This window comes from Periophthalmus magnuspinnatus, chromosome 10 (assembly GCF_009829125.3).
Source record: "Periophthalmus magnuspinnatus isolate fPerMag1 chromosome 10, fPerMag1.2.pri, whole genome shotgun sequence".
NCBI classification, from domain to species: domain Eukaryota; kingdom Metazoa; phylum Chordata; class Actinopteri; order Gobiiformes; family Gobiidae; genus Periophthalmus; species Periophthalmus magnuspinnatus.
Window position 1 is genome coordinate 170,340 of NC_047135.1, and position 14,765 is coordinate 185,104.

Consider the following 14,765-nt stretch of genomic DNA (forward strand, 5'->3'; position numbering starts at 1 on the left):
AACACAGAAATAACAGGCCTTAAGTCCCTTAAAGGAGTGACACACAGACAGCTGTCCTTTTGCTCCCTCTGTTGGCCACCAGAGGGATTTTCAGCACAGTGTTTCCTGTTGTGTGATGAGAGGAAATGCCTTTATATCTGTCCCTGTGTGTCTAACCCTGGAGGTTAGTGAGGCTGCCTTCAGTTCTCATTAGCCACACCCCCTGTAGCTCCGACGAGTCCGTGCACGTTAGCTCAAACTCCCTGTGACATTAGCCACGCCCCCCTGTGGCTCTGATGAGTCTGCACACGTTCACCCAAACTCTCCATGACGAGATGCAGTGTGACGTCTCTGGACAATGAGTCTGAAAAAGGGCTCAAAATGTTTTTGATTTGTACATTCATATACACACATGTATGTACATGTACGTACATATATACAACAACCACAACAACCACAACAACCTCAACAACCACAACAACAACAACAACAACCTCAACAACCTCAACAACCTCAACAACCACAACAACAACAACAACAACCACAACAACCTCAACAACCACAACAACCACAATAACCACAACAACCACAACAACAACAACCACAACAACCACAACAACCACAACAACCTCAACAACCTCAACAACCACAACAACAACAACCACAACAACAACCACAACAACCTCAACAACCACAACAACAACAAAAACAACCTCAACAACCACAACAACCTCAACAACCACAACAACCACAACAATCTCAACAACCACAACAACCTCAACAACAACAACAACAACAACAACAACAACAACAACAACAACCACAACAACCTCAACAACAACAAAAACAACCACAACAACAACAACCACAACAACCTCAACAACCACAACAACCTCAACAACCACAACAACCTCAACAACCACAACAACCACAACAACCTCAACAACAACAAAAACAACCACAACAACCACAACAACCACAACAACCACAACAACCACAACAATCTCAACAACCACAACAACCTCAACAACAACAACAACAACCTCAACAACCACAACAACAACCACAACAACCACAACAACCTCAACAACCACAACAACAACCACAACAACCACAACAACCTCAACAACCACAACAACCTCAACCACCACAACAACCTCAACAACAACAACCATCACCACCACCACAACAACCACAACAGCAACCACAACAACCACAACAACCTCAACAACAATAATAATAATAATAATAATAATAATACATTTTATTTATAGGGCGCCTTTCTGGGCGCTCAAGGTCACCTTACAATACAACACAATACAATACAATTTACAGACAGTTCAAATCTACATTTAAGAACATACAGTTAAAAACATTCAGATAAAAACAAACATTGAAAAGGACAGTGCAGTTGTGGATTATACAACCATACAACCATAACAACAACAACAACCATAACCACAACAACAACCACCACCAACACAACAACAACAACAACCATAACAACAACAACCACCACCACAACAACAATAACAACCATAACAACAACAACCACCACCACAACAACAACCACCACCACCACCACCACAACAACAACAACCACAACAACCATAACCACAACAACAACCACCACCCCCACAACAACCACCACCACAACAACAACAACAACAACAACAACAACCACAACCACAACAACAACAACAACAACAACAACAACAACAACAACCACAATAACCACAACAACAACCACCACCACCACAACAACAACCACAAAAACAACAACCCCAACAACCATAACAACAACACACATCTGAGTTTGGACAAGATTTACTTTAGCTGCACATCTGTGTTAAATATGATTGGCCAGTAGAGTGTTGTGACATCATCTACGTTAAATATGATTGGTCGTGTTGTGATGTCATCTCATTGTGAGGCAAACCCTGAGTGTGTGTGCCAATCTCAGCTGTGTGAGCAGATTGCCCTGCAGACAGGCTCCTCTGTCAGACTCCTGTGTCCCACCGTGCACCACGCCCGCCTCTGCCCACGTCCGGCCTCCACCATCTTGGATCTCCACAGACCCGAGGCCGCCCAGGACTACTACAGCCACTACAGCGAGGTGGGCTCTCTGTGCAGGAGGAGGAGAAGACGGGCTCCCAGCGTACACCTCTCTTCAGGGCAGAAACTGACCACTACTCGAGCCAGGCCCTACTCTGCCATAGAGACCAGTGTTACTAGAGAGCTACAGCTCAGAGTAAGAGGATCTGTGTTTGTCCCACAGAAACATTAAAATACAAATGAAATACAATCACAAATATCTTTTATCTGACCAACACCAAGCACTAAAAAAACTGTCATTTTAGCCACAAAATTATTATTTCCAAAAGAACCAAAATATGTCTCTGCTCTGGCTTGTTGAGATGCACCGATCCAGCTTCTTCAACTCCGATACCGATACTTTGACATTCTGTGATGTTGACTTTCTGCAGATACTCGATATTAACCGATACCAGAGTAAAGATGGAGATCGGCTCTTATTGTCTCTGATTCCAGCTCCAGTCGTCTTCTGTAACTGTCACATTTCAGACTGAAGCTTTGGATGAACTAAAGTTCAAACATTTAGTTAAAGCCCAACCCGGAATCAACTGAATCGATGTCGTGGAGACGACAGCGATACAGCTCCCGGTTCAGTATCGGTGCTGATATTCAATACCAGTATCGTATCGGTGCATCTCTACTTGCCTCCAGAACAGTTATAATCGAACTTTGGACCTGTGACCTCAGCTCAGTCACAAATCTGAGGTTTAAACTCTGACATGAAATGTGCAAGAAAAATGAAGAAAACTGGATGTGGTATACTAATAGTAGTAATAGTAGTAGTAATAGTAGTAATAGTAGTAGTAGTTGTATTAGTAGTAGTAGTAATAGTAGTAGTAGTAGTAGTAGTAGTTGAAGTAGTAGTAGTAGTAGTAGTAGTAGTAATAGTAGTAGTAGTTGTTGTTGTATTGGTAGTAGTAGTAATAGTAGTAGTAGTAGTAGTAGTAGTAGTAGTAATAGTAGTAGTAGTAGTAGTAGTAATAGTAGTAGTAGTAGTAGTAGTAATAGTAGTAGTAGTAGTAGTAGTAGTAGTAGTAGTAATAGTAGTAGTAGTAGTAGTAGTAGTAGTAGTAGTAGTAGTAGTAGTAGTAGTAGTAGTAGTAATAGTAGTAGTAGTAGTAGTAGTAGTAGTAGTAGGTCAGAGCCTCTTCAGTTGTCGATTATTAAAATAGCTCAGTCCCATTACGAGTTTTTAAAGAGCAGCCGACAGAACTGACCTAGAACTTATACTGCACCTCCTTCTGCTTCAGATCACCTCCTCCTGCTCCTTCTTCTCCTTCTGCTTCAGATCACCTCCTCCTTCTTCTCCTTCTGCTTCAGACCACCTCCTCTTTCTCCTTCTCCTCCTGCTCCTCTCGTGGTCTGGGCTCGTCCTGGTGATGTTCAGTTTGATCTGATTTGGCTTCAGGCAAAAACATGGATCAGACTGAGAACTGTTCAACAAGAAAGACCAGGACTAAACCGGAACTAAACCAGGACTAAACCAGGACTAAACCAGGACTAAACCAGGACTAAACCAAGACTAAACCAAGACTAAACCAGAACTAAACCAGGACTAAACCAGGACTAAACCAGGACTAAACCAGAACTAAACCAGGACCAAACCGGAACTAAACCAGGACCAAACCGAGACTAAACCAGGACTAAACCGGAACTAAACCAGGACTAAACCAGGACTCAACCAGGACTCAACCAGGACTAAACCAGGACTAAACCAGGACTAAACCGAGACTAAACCAGAACTAAACCAGGACTAAACCAGGACTAAACCGAGACTAAACCAGAACTAAACCAGAACTAAACCAGAACTAAACCAGGACCAAACCGGAACTAAACCAGGACTAAACTGAGACTAAACCAGGACTAAACCAGGACTAAACCAGAACTAAACCAGGACCAAACCGGAACTAAACCAGGACTAAACCAGGACTAAACCAGGACTAAACCAGGAATAAACCGAGACTAAATCGAGACTAAACCAGGACTAAACCAGGACTAAACCAGAACTAAACCAGAACTAAACCAGGACCAAACCGGAACTAAACCAGGACTAAACCGAGACTAAACCAGGACTAAACCAGGACTAAACCAGAACTAAACCAGGACTAAACCAGAACTAAACCAGGACCAAACCGGAACTAAACCAGGAATAAAACCGAGACTAAACCAGGACTAAACCAGGACTAAACCAGGACTAAACCGAGACTAAACCAGGACTAAACCAGGACTAAACCAGAACTAAACCAGAACTAAACCAGGACCAAACCGGAACTAAACCAGGACTAAACCGAGACTAAACCAGGACTAAACCAGGACTAAACCGAGACTAAACCGGGACTAAACCGGAACTAAACCAGGACTAAACCGAGACTAAACCAGGACTAAACCGAGACTAAACCAGGACTAAACCAGGACTAAACCAGGACTAAACCGAGACTAAACCGGGACTAAACCAGAACTAAACCGGGACTAAACCGGGACTAAACCAGGACTAAACCAGAACTAAACCAGGACTAAACCGGGACTAAACCGGGACTAAACCGGGACTAAACCAAGACTAAACCAGGACTAAACCAGGACTAAACCAGGACTAAACCGGAACTAAACCAGGACTAAACCAGGACTAAACCAGGACTAAACCAGAACTAAACCAGGACCAAACCGGAACTAAACCAGGACCAAACCGAGACTAAACCAGGACTAAACCGGAACTAAACCAGGACTAAACCAGGACTAAACCAGGACTAAACCAGGACTAAACCGAGACTAAACCAGAACTAAACCAGGACTAAACCAGGACTAAACCGAGACTAAACCAGAACTAAACCAGGACTAGACCAGAACTAAACCAGGACCAAACCGGAACTAAACCAGGACTAAACCGAGACTAAACCAGGACTAAACCAGGACTAAACCAGAACTAAACCAGGACTAAACCAGAACTAAACCAGGACCAAACCGGAACTAAACCAGGACCAAACCGAGACTAAACCAGGACTAAACCGGAACTAAACCAGGACTAAACCAGGACTAAACCAGGACTAAACCAGGAATAAACCGAGACTAAATCGAGACTAAACCAGGACTAAACCAGGACTAAACCAGAACTAAACCGAGACTAAACCAGAACTAAACCAGGACTAAACCAGGACTAAACCGAGACTAAACCAGAACTAAACCAGGACTAAACCAGAACTAAACCAGGACCAAACCGGAACTAAACCAGGACTAAACCAGGACTAAACCAGGACTAAACCAGGAATAAACCGAGACTAAATCGAGACTAAACCAGGACTAAACCAGGACTAAACCAGAACTAAACCAGAACTAAACCAGGACCAAACCGGAACTAAACCAGGACTAAACCGAGACTAAACCAGGACTAAACCAGGACTAAACCAGAACTAAACCAGGACTAAACCAGAACTAAACCAGGACCAAACCGGAACTAAACCAGGAATAAAACCGAGACTAAACCAGGACTAAACCAGGACTAAACCAGGACTAAACCAGGACTAAACCGAGACTAAACCAGGACTAAACCAGGACTAAACCAGAACTAAACCAGAACTAAACCAGGACCAAACCGGAACTAAACCAGGACTAAACCGAGACTAAACCAGGACTAAACCAGGACTAAACCGAGACTAAACCGGGACTAAACCGGAACTAAACCAGGACTAAACCAGGACTAAACCAGGACTAAACCAGGACTAAACCAAGACTAAACCAAGACTAAACCAGAACTAAACCAGGACTAAACCAGGACTAAACCAGGACTAAACCAGAACTAAACCAGGACCAAACCGGAACTAAACCAGGACCAAACCGAGACTAAACCAGGACTAAACCGGAACTAAACCAGGACTAAACCAGGACTCAACCAGGACTCAACCAGGACTAAACCAGGACTAAACCAGGACTAAACCGAGACTAAACCAGAACTAAACCAGGACTAAACCAGGACTAAACCGAGACTAAACCAGAACTAAACCAGAACTAAACCAGAACTAAACCAGGACCAAACCGGAACTAAACCAGGACTAAACCGAGACTAAACCAGGACTAAACCAGGACTAAACCAGAACTAAACCAGGACCAAACCGGAACTAAACCAGGACTAAACCAGGACTAAACCAGGACTAAACCAGGAATAAACCGAGACTAAATCGAGACTAAACCAGGACTAAACCAGGACTAAACCAGAACTAAACCAGAACTAAACCAGGACCAAACCGGAACTAAACCAGGACTAAACCGAGACTAAACCAGGACTAAACCAGGACTAAACCAGAACTAAACCAGGACTAAACCAGAACTAAACCAGGACCAAACCGGAACTAAACCAGGAATAAAACCGAGACTAAACCAGGACTAAACCAGGACTAAACCAGGACTAAACCGAGACTAAACCAGGACTAAACCAGGACTAAACCAGAACTAAACCAGAACTAAACCAGGACCAAACCGGAACTAAACCAGGACTAAACCGAGACTAAACCAGAACTAAACCAGAACTAAACCAGAACTAAACCAGGACCAAACCGGAACTAAACCAGGACTAAACCGAGACTAAACCAGGACTAAACCAGGACTAAACCAGAACTAAACCAGGACCAAACCGGAACTAAACCAGGACTAAACCAGGACTAAACCAGGACTAAACCAGGAATAAACCGAGACTAAATCGAGACTAAACCAGGACTAAACCAGGACTAAACCAGAACTAAACCAGAACTAAACCAGGACCAAACCGGAACTAAACCAGGACTAAACCGAGACTAAACCAGGACTAAACCAGGACTAAACCAGAACTAAACCAGGACTAAACCAGAACTAAACCAGGACCAAACCGGAACTAAACCAGGAATAAAACCGAGACTAAACCAGGACTAAACCAGGACTAAACCAGGACTAAACCGAGACTAAACCAGGACTAAACCAGGACTAAACCAGAACTAAACCAGAACTAAACCAGGACCAAACCGGAACTAAACCAGGACTAAACCGAGACTAAACCAGGACTAAACCAGGACTAAACCGAGACTAAACCGGGACTAAACCGGAACTAAACCAGGACTAAACCGAGACTAAACCAGGACTAAACCGAGACTAAACCAGGACTAAACCAGGACTAAACCAGGACTAAACCGAGACTAAACCGGGACTAAACCAGAACTAAACCGGGACTAAACCGGGACTAAACCAGGACTAAACCAGAACTAAACCAGGACTAAACCGGGACTAAACCGGGACTAAACCGGGACTAAACCAAGACTAAACCAGGACTAAACCAGGACTAAACCAGGACTAAACCGGAACTAAACCAGGACTAAACCAGGACTAAACCAGGACTAAACCAGAACTAAACCAGGACCAAACCGGAACTAAACCAGGACCAAACCGAGACTAAACCAGGACTAAACCGGAACTAAACCAGGACTAAACCAGGACTAAACCAGGACTAAACCAGGACTAAACCGAGACTAAACCAGAACTAAACCAGGACTAAACCAGGACTAAACCGAGACTAAACCAGAACTAAACCAGGACTAGACCAGAACTAAACCAGGACCAAACCGGAACTAAACCAGGACTAAACCGAGACTAAACCAGGACTAAACCAGGACTAAACCAGAACTAAACCAGGACTAAACCAGAACTAAACCAGGACCAAACCGGAACTAAACCAGGACCAAACCGAGACTAAACCAGGACTAAACCGGAACTAAACCAGGACTAAACCAGGACTCAACCAGGACTCAACCAGGACTAAACCAGGACTAAACCAGGACTAAACCGAGACTAAACCAGAACTAAACCAGGACTAAACCAGGACTAAACCGAGACTAAACCAGAACTAAACCAGGACTAAACCAGAACTAAACCAGGACCAAACCGGAACTAAACCAGGACTAAACCAGGACTAAACCAGGACTAAACCAGGAATAAACCGAGACTAAATCGAGACTAAACCAGGACTAAACCAGGACTAAACCAGAACTAAACCAGAACTAAACCAGGACCAAACCGGAACTAAACCAGGACTAAACCGAGACTAAACCAGGACTAAACCAGGACTAAACCAGAACTAAACCAGGACTAAACCAGAACTAAACCAGGACCAAACCGGAACTAAACCAGGAATAAAACCGAGACTAAACCAGGACTAAACCAGGACTAAACCAGGACTAAACCAGGACTAAACCGAGACTAAACCAGGACTAAACCAGGACTAAACCAGAACTAAACCAGAACTAAACCAGGACCAAACCGGAACTAAACCAGGACTAAACCGAGACTAAACCAGGACTAAACCAGGACTAAACCGAGACTAAACCGGGACTAAACCGGAACTAAACCAGGACTAAACCGAGACTAAACCAGGACTAAACCGAGACTAAACCAGGACTAAACCAGGACTAAACTGGGACTAAACCAGGACTAAACCAGAACTAAACCAGGACTAAACCGAAACTAAACCGGGACTAAACCGGGACTAAACCGGGACTAAACCGGGACTAAACCGAGACTAAACCGGTACTAAACCGGGACTAAACCGGGACTAAACCGGGACTAAACCAGGACTAAACCAGGACTAAACCAGGTTTAAGACAAATGCAGTTTAAAAACAGTAACAAAAGTTTAAATAACTGGGCCTGTACTGGGTCAAAACTGGGACATTTGGCACATGCACTAACCCAGACTAACCCAGACTAACCCACATTAACCCAGACTAACCCACATTAACCCAGACTAACCCAGACTAATCACATGACAAATATAAAGTGCACAGTGTGCATGCTAGCCTGGTGCATGTGTGTGTCTACAGACGTGTATGTTTGTACATGTGGATTCTAACAGTTCAGTCCCTTTAGGCCTTGTCCAGACCCCCAGGGGGGTCCCCTCTGGAGCCCCCCCTCAAAACCTCCCTCCAGCGGTGTCGCTCTCTGCCTCTGCCCAGCTGCTCTGTCACGGCCCTGGCTCTGAGACTGCCACACTCAGGTAAAAGTATTTATATATATGTACTTATATGTACTTATATATAAGTGTTTTTTTCATTCAAAGACTTGGGGCAGTGCTCGTCTGTGCGTCTAAGATCTGGAAGTTGCAGAAGAAGACGCCTTTTGAGACCGGGGTCCGAGCCACTGCAGGTCAACGTCGTGAGTGTTTTTATTTATTTTATTTATAGATTTATACATAAAATCTCATAGCATCATTAACAACTTTTACAACCTTAAGGTTTGGAGTCTGAAGGTGGAAATGTGTCAGTCTAATGCACCGGTTTAGGATTAAGGAGAGAGTTTGATGTTCAGGTTTTAGATGTTCAGGTTTTGGATGTTCAGGTTTTGTTTTTTGAGTTTTTGAACTTGTTGAAGTCTTGACATTAACCAAAGTTTCTGATGCCTTTAACTCCTCAATTTACTTTGGGTTTTATGAAATCTCTGTGATGAGAAACTCAAAGTCTTCACCAAAATATTCCAGATGTTTAAGTCTTTAACACAGCGTGTAAATATCTCTCCACATTTATTAAAAGTTAAACAGTTTCTAAAACCAGAGGTCTGTGTGTCCGTTCTCTGTGATGTTGGTTTGTTCAGATCGGTGTTTGAGCCTCGGGCCTCGGGCGAGTTTCAGTTTCAGGAACAGAACAGTAACTTGAAACATCCTTATTGTTGTCACATGATGCTTCTTAAACTTAGAACGTTTAATCCAAACCTGGAAGTCTGATTTTTCACATTTGTGGGAACATGTTTCAGCTTGAAGTTTAGCCCTGAGATCTACACCATTCTGAGAAAACCAGGTCTGGGACTACGCAGGAAAATCCCCCAGAACGATGAATGAAATGACTCCCAACGTTTTTAGTTCATTTTTTTGGTTCATCAAAGCATTTTTATTTTATTTTATAGTGATATATTTAATGTCTCCAATTATCTGAACTGACTGAACCAGGACTGAACCAGGACTGAACCAGAACTGAACCAGGACTGAACCAGAACTGAACCAGGACTGAACCAGGACTGAACCAGGACTAAACCAGGACTGAACCAGGACTAAACTGGGACTAAACCGGATCTTGTGACCTGGTGGTTGCCATGGCGGCGCTGGCTCATCTCCTTGTTTCTATCTTTAGCCTCTTTTAAAGTGTGATCTAAATGGAGGAGCGCGTGGGCGCGAGGAGACGGCCCCTTTTGTACATGACACTTTTGTACCTCAGTTGGCCCCATGTTCCCCCCTGGTTCTCCCCTGGTTCTCCTCTGGTTCTCCACATGTTCTCCCCAGGTTCTCCACATGTTCTCCCCTGGTTCTCCACATGTTCCCCTGGTTCTCCCCTGGTTCTCCACATGTTCTCCCCTGGTTCTCCCCTGGTTCTCCACATGTTCTCCTCCATATTCTCCTCGTGTTCTTGTGTTTTATAAAGGAGTTAACATGAGCATGTTCTATAGAGGAGTTAGCGTTATGTTCTGTATGTTTCAGTGTGTGGGCCGGATCTATGTGGGCCGGATCTATGTGGGCCGGGTCTTTGCGGGCCGGATCTATGCGGGCCGGATCTATGTGGGCCGGATCTATGTGGGCCGGGTCTTTGCGGGCCGGATCTATGTGGGCCGGGTCTTTGTGGGCCGGGTCTTTGTGGGCCGGGTCTATGTGGGCCAAATCTATGTGGGCCAAATCTATGTGGGCCGGGTCTATGTGGGCCAAATCTATGTGGGCCGGGTCTATGTGGGCCGGGTCTTTGTGGGCCGGGTCTTTGTGGGCCGGGTCTTTGTGGGCCGGGTCTTTGTGGGCCGGGTCTATGTGGGCCAAATCTATGTGGGCCAAATCTATGTGGGCCGGGTCTATGTGGGCCAAATCTATGTGGGCCGGGTCTATGTGGGCCGGGTCTTTGTGGGCCGGGTCTTTGTGGGCCGGGTCTTTGTGGGCCGGGTCTTTGTGGGCCGGGTCTTTGTGGGCCGGGTCTTTGTGGGCCGGGTCTATGTGGGCCGGTCTGTGAGCTTCACTAAGTGAGCTCTGTTTACTGAGAGACACTGAAGCTGATGTTTCTTGTGGAACATCTGACTCCAGAGATCAGGCCTCAGGACGGAGTCCTCTTCCTTCCCTCCTCTCTTCCTTCCCTCCTCTCTTCCTTCCCTCCTCTCTTCCTTCCCTCCTCTCTTCCTTCCCTCCTCTCATCCTTCCCTCCTCTCTTCCTTCCCTCCTCTCTTCCTTCCCTCCTCTCATCCTTCCCTCCTCTCTTCCTTCCCTCCTCTCATCCTTCCTTCCTTTCTCTCTTTCTCTCCTCCTCTGCTCTTCCTCTCCTCCTGTCTTCCTTCCCCCTTTCTTCTTTTCCTCTCCTCTTCTCTTCCTTCCTTTCCTCTTCTCCTCTCTTCCTCTTCCTCTTTTTCCTGTCATCTGTCAGAAAAAGTGTGCTCTCTCATAATAAGGCTCATGCAGAATTATACTCTATAAAAAGAACTAAACCAGGACTAAACCAGGACTAAACCAGGACTAAACCAGGACTAAACCAGGACTAAGCCAGGACTAAACCAGGACTAAACCAGGACTAAACCAGGTCTAAACCAGGACTAAACCAGGACTAAACTAGGACTAAACCAGGACTAAGCCAGGACTAAACCAGGACTAAACCAGGTCTAAACCAGGACTAAACCAGGACTAAACTAGGACTAAACCAGGACTAAACCAGGACTAAACCAGGACTGAACCAGGACTGAACCAGGACTAAACTAGGACTAAACCAGGACTAAACCAGGACTAAACCAGGACTGAACCAGGACTGAACCGCTCGTCCCTCTGCAGACCGCTCACTTTTAAACTGCACTTTTTTGAGTATGATTCATTTTAGACCTCGCTCTATTAGGTTCTGTGAAGTTCCGTTTGGTTCTGTTTGGTTCCGTGTTGTTCTGTTTGGTTCTGTTTGGTTCCGTGTTGTTCTGTTTGGTTCTGTTTGGTTCCGTGTTGTTCTGTTTGGTTCTGTTTGTGTCTTTTTGCTTCATCCTAATCAAATTATGTAACACTGTCTATTTGTTCAGTGCATGAGTCAGCGACAAACGACAAAGTGGAGAGAAGGAGAGAGGAGGAGAGAGGAGAGAGGAGAAGAGGAGGAGAGAGGAGAGAAGGAGAGGAGGAGAGAGGAGGAGAGAGGAGAGAGGAGAGAAGGAGAGGAGGAGAGAGGAGGAGAGAGGAGAGAGGAGAGGAGGAGAGAGGAGAGGAGAGGAGAGAGGAGAAGAGGAGGAGAGAGGAGAGAAGGAGAGGAGGAGAGAGGAGGAGAGAGGAGAGAGGAGAGAAGGAGAGGAGGAGAGAGGAGGAGAGAGGAGAGAGGAGAGGAGGAGAGAGGAGAGGAGAGGAGAGAAGGAGGAGAGAGGAGAGGAGGAGAGAGGAGAGGAGAGAGGAGAGGAGGAGAGAGGAGGAGAGAGGAGAGGAGAGAGGAGAGGAGGAGAGAGGAGGAGAGAGGAGAGGAGAGAGGAGAGGAGAGAGGAGAGGAGGAGAGAGGAGGAGAGAGGAGAGGAGAGAGGAGAGGAGGAGAGAAGAGAAGGAGAGAGGAGGAGTAGAGAAGAGGAGAGAGGAGAGGAGGAGAGAGGAGAGGAGAGAAGGAGGAGAGGAGAGGAGGAGAGAGGAGAGGAGAGAAGGAGGAGAGGAGAGGAGGAGAGAGGAGAGAAGGAGGAGAGAGGAGAGGAGAGAGGAGAGGAGGAGAGAGGAGAGGAGAGGAGAGAGGAGAGGAGGAGAGAGGAGAGGAGGAGAGAGGAGAGGAGGAGAGAGGAGAGGAGAGAGGAGAGAGGAGGAGAGAGGAGAGGAGGAGAAAGGAGAGGAGAGAGGAAGAGAGGAGAGGAGAGAGGAGGAGAGGAGAGAGGAGAGGAGAGAGGAGGAGAGAGGAGAGGAGAGAGGAGGAGAGGAGAGGAGGAGAGAGGAGAGAGGAGAGGAGAGGAGGAGAGAGGAGAAGAGAGGAGAGGAGGAGAGAGGAGAGGAGAGAGGAGGAGAGGAGAGAGGAGGAGAGAGGAGAGGAGGAGAGAGGAGGAGAGAGGAGGAGAGAGGAGAGGAGAGAGGAGGAGAGGAGAGGAGGAGAGAGGAGAGAGGAGAGGAGAGAGGAGGAGAGAGGAGAGGAGGAGAGAGGAGGAGAGGAGGAGAGGAGAGAGGAGAGGAGGAGAGGAGAGAGGAGGAGAGAGGAGGAGAGAGAAGAGGAGAGAAGAGAGGAGAGGAGGGAGGAGAAGAGAGGAGAGGAGGAGAGAGGAGGAGAGGAGGAGAAGAGAGAGGAGAGAAGAGAGGAGTAGAGAGCGGAGGAGGAGAGAGGAGAAGAGAGAGGAGGAGAGGAGAGAGGAGGAGAGAGGAGAGGAGGAGAGGAGAGGAGGAGAGAGGATGAGAGAGGAGAGGAGAGAGGAGGAGAGGAGAGGAGAGAGGAGGAGAGAGGAGAGGAGGAGAGAGGAGAGGAGGAGAGAGGAGGAGAGAGGAGAGGAGGAGAGGAGAGAGGAGAGGAGGGAGGAGGAAGGAGTAGAGGGGAGGAGAGAGGAGGAGAGAGGAGGAGAGGGGAGTGGAGGGAAGGAGAGAGGAGGAGAGGAGAGACGAGAGGAGCAGAGAGGGGAGGAGGAGAGACACTTTTGTCCTCTGTGCACAGCCCCTCGTGCACAGCCCCTCGTGCACAGCCCCTCGTGCACAGCCCCTCGTGCACTGCCCCTCGTGCACAGCCCCTCGTGCACAGCTCCTCGTGCACTGCCCCTCGTGCACAGCCCCTCGTGCACAGCTCCTCGTGCACTGCCCCTCGTGCACTGCCCCTCGTGCACAGCTCCTCGTGCACAGCTCCTCGTGCACAGCTCCTCGTGCACAGCTCCTCGTGCACAGCTCCTCGTGCACACGCTGCTGTCTGAGTTTGTGTCGTCAGTTTGTTTTTTTCATAAACACTGAGTTGATGGACGTGTTTTTTGTGTTTGCTGCTCGTAAATGTGTCCATCTATCAGAGAGATGCACTGATACGATACTGGTATCGGATATTGGCACCGATACTGAGTCATTCTGCCTCATCATATATCCGTCTGGTCTATACGCCGGTGTCATATGAAACATAACAGTTATAAAACTCGTTAAACGTAAATATCGAGTATTTGCACATACTTAAAGTATCGACAACTATGGAACAGCTGGATCACAGTCAGTGCCTGAACATCTCCACGGGTTTCTTCCCTCCGGGGCATCTGGGAATCTGTTTGTTGTTTGCTGCTTTTTTCCAGCATCATTTTTTGTGAATATAAAAACAAAGGGACACTGCTCCACAGATCTGACTAGTAACTTGCCTGTTGATGTCACTTGCTTTTCTCCGTGGACGTAGATAACTCAAACGCCTCAGTCCTCAGACTCTTGTTGTGTTGTGTTTGTTGTAAACGCTTGTAGTTTGAGATGTTTGTGCGTCCTGCAGCTCTGTTTGTGTGTGTTGTGTTTGAACAAGTAGATGCGTGTGGAGATGTACAGTCTGAGCCACGGTCTGCTCATTCATAAACATCACAGTAGGACAAAGTGTGTGTGTGTGTCTGTGTGTGTGTGTCGGGGTGTTGGTGGGGGTGTGTCTGTGTGTGTGTTCGTCTGTGTGTGTGTGTGTGTCTGTGTGTGTGTAGGGGTGTGTTTGTGTGTGTGTTGTTTTTTCCTTTAATGACTCGTTCCATTTATCATAATAATTCTCTGTATCGATAAATCGAGTTTCAAACTGTGTCAAG

General features: G+C 46.5%; 1 protein-coding gene and 1 pseudogene across 1 annotated transcript in view; both read left to right on the forward strand.

The window, feature by feature from the left end:
- The window catches only part of ctsa (cathepsin A), a 133,760-nt gene that overhangs the window by 30,344 nt on the left and 88,651 nt on the right, over window positions 1-14,765 (forward strand). The window lies entirely within an intron of this gene.
- The window catches only part of LOC117377806 (spermatogenesis-associated protein 13-like), a 75,221-nt pseudogene that overhangs the window by 1,969 nt on the left and 58,487 nt on the right, over window positions 1-14,765 (forward strand).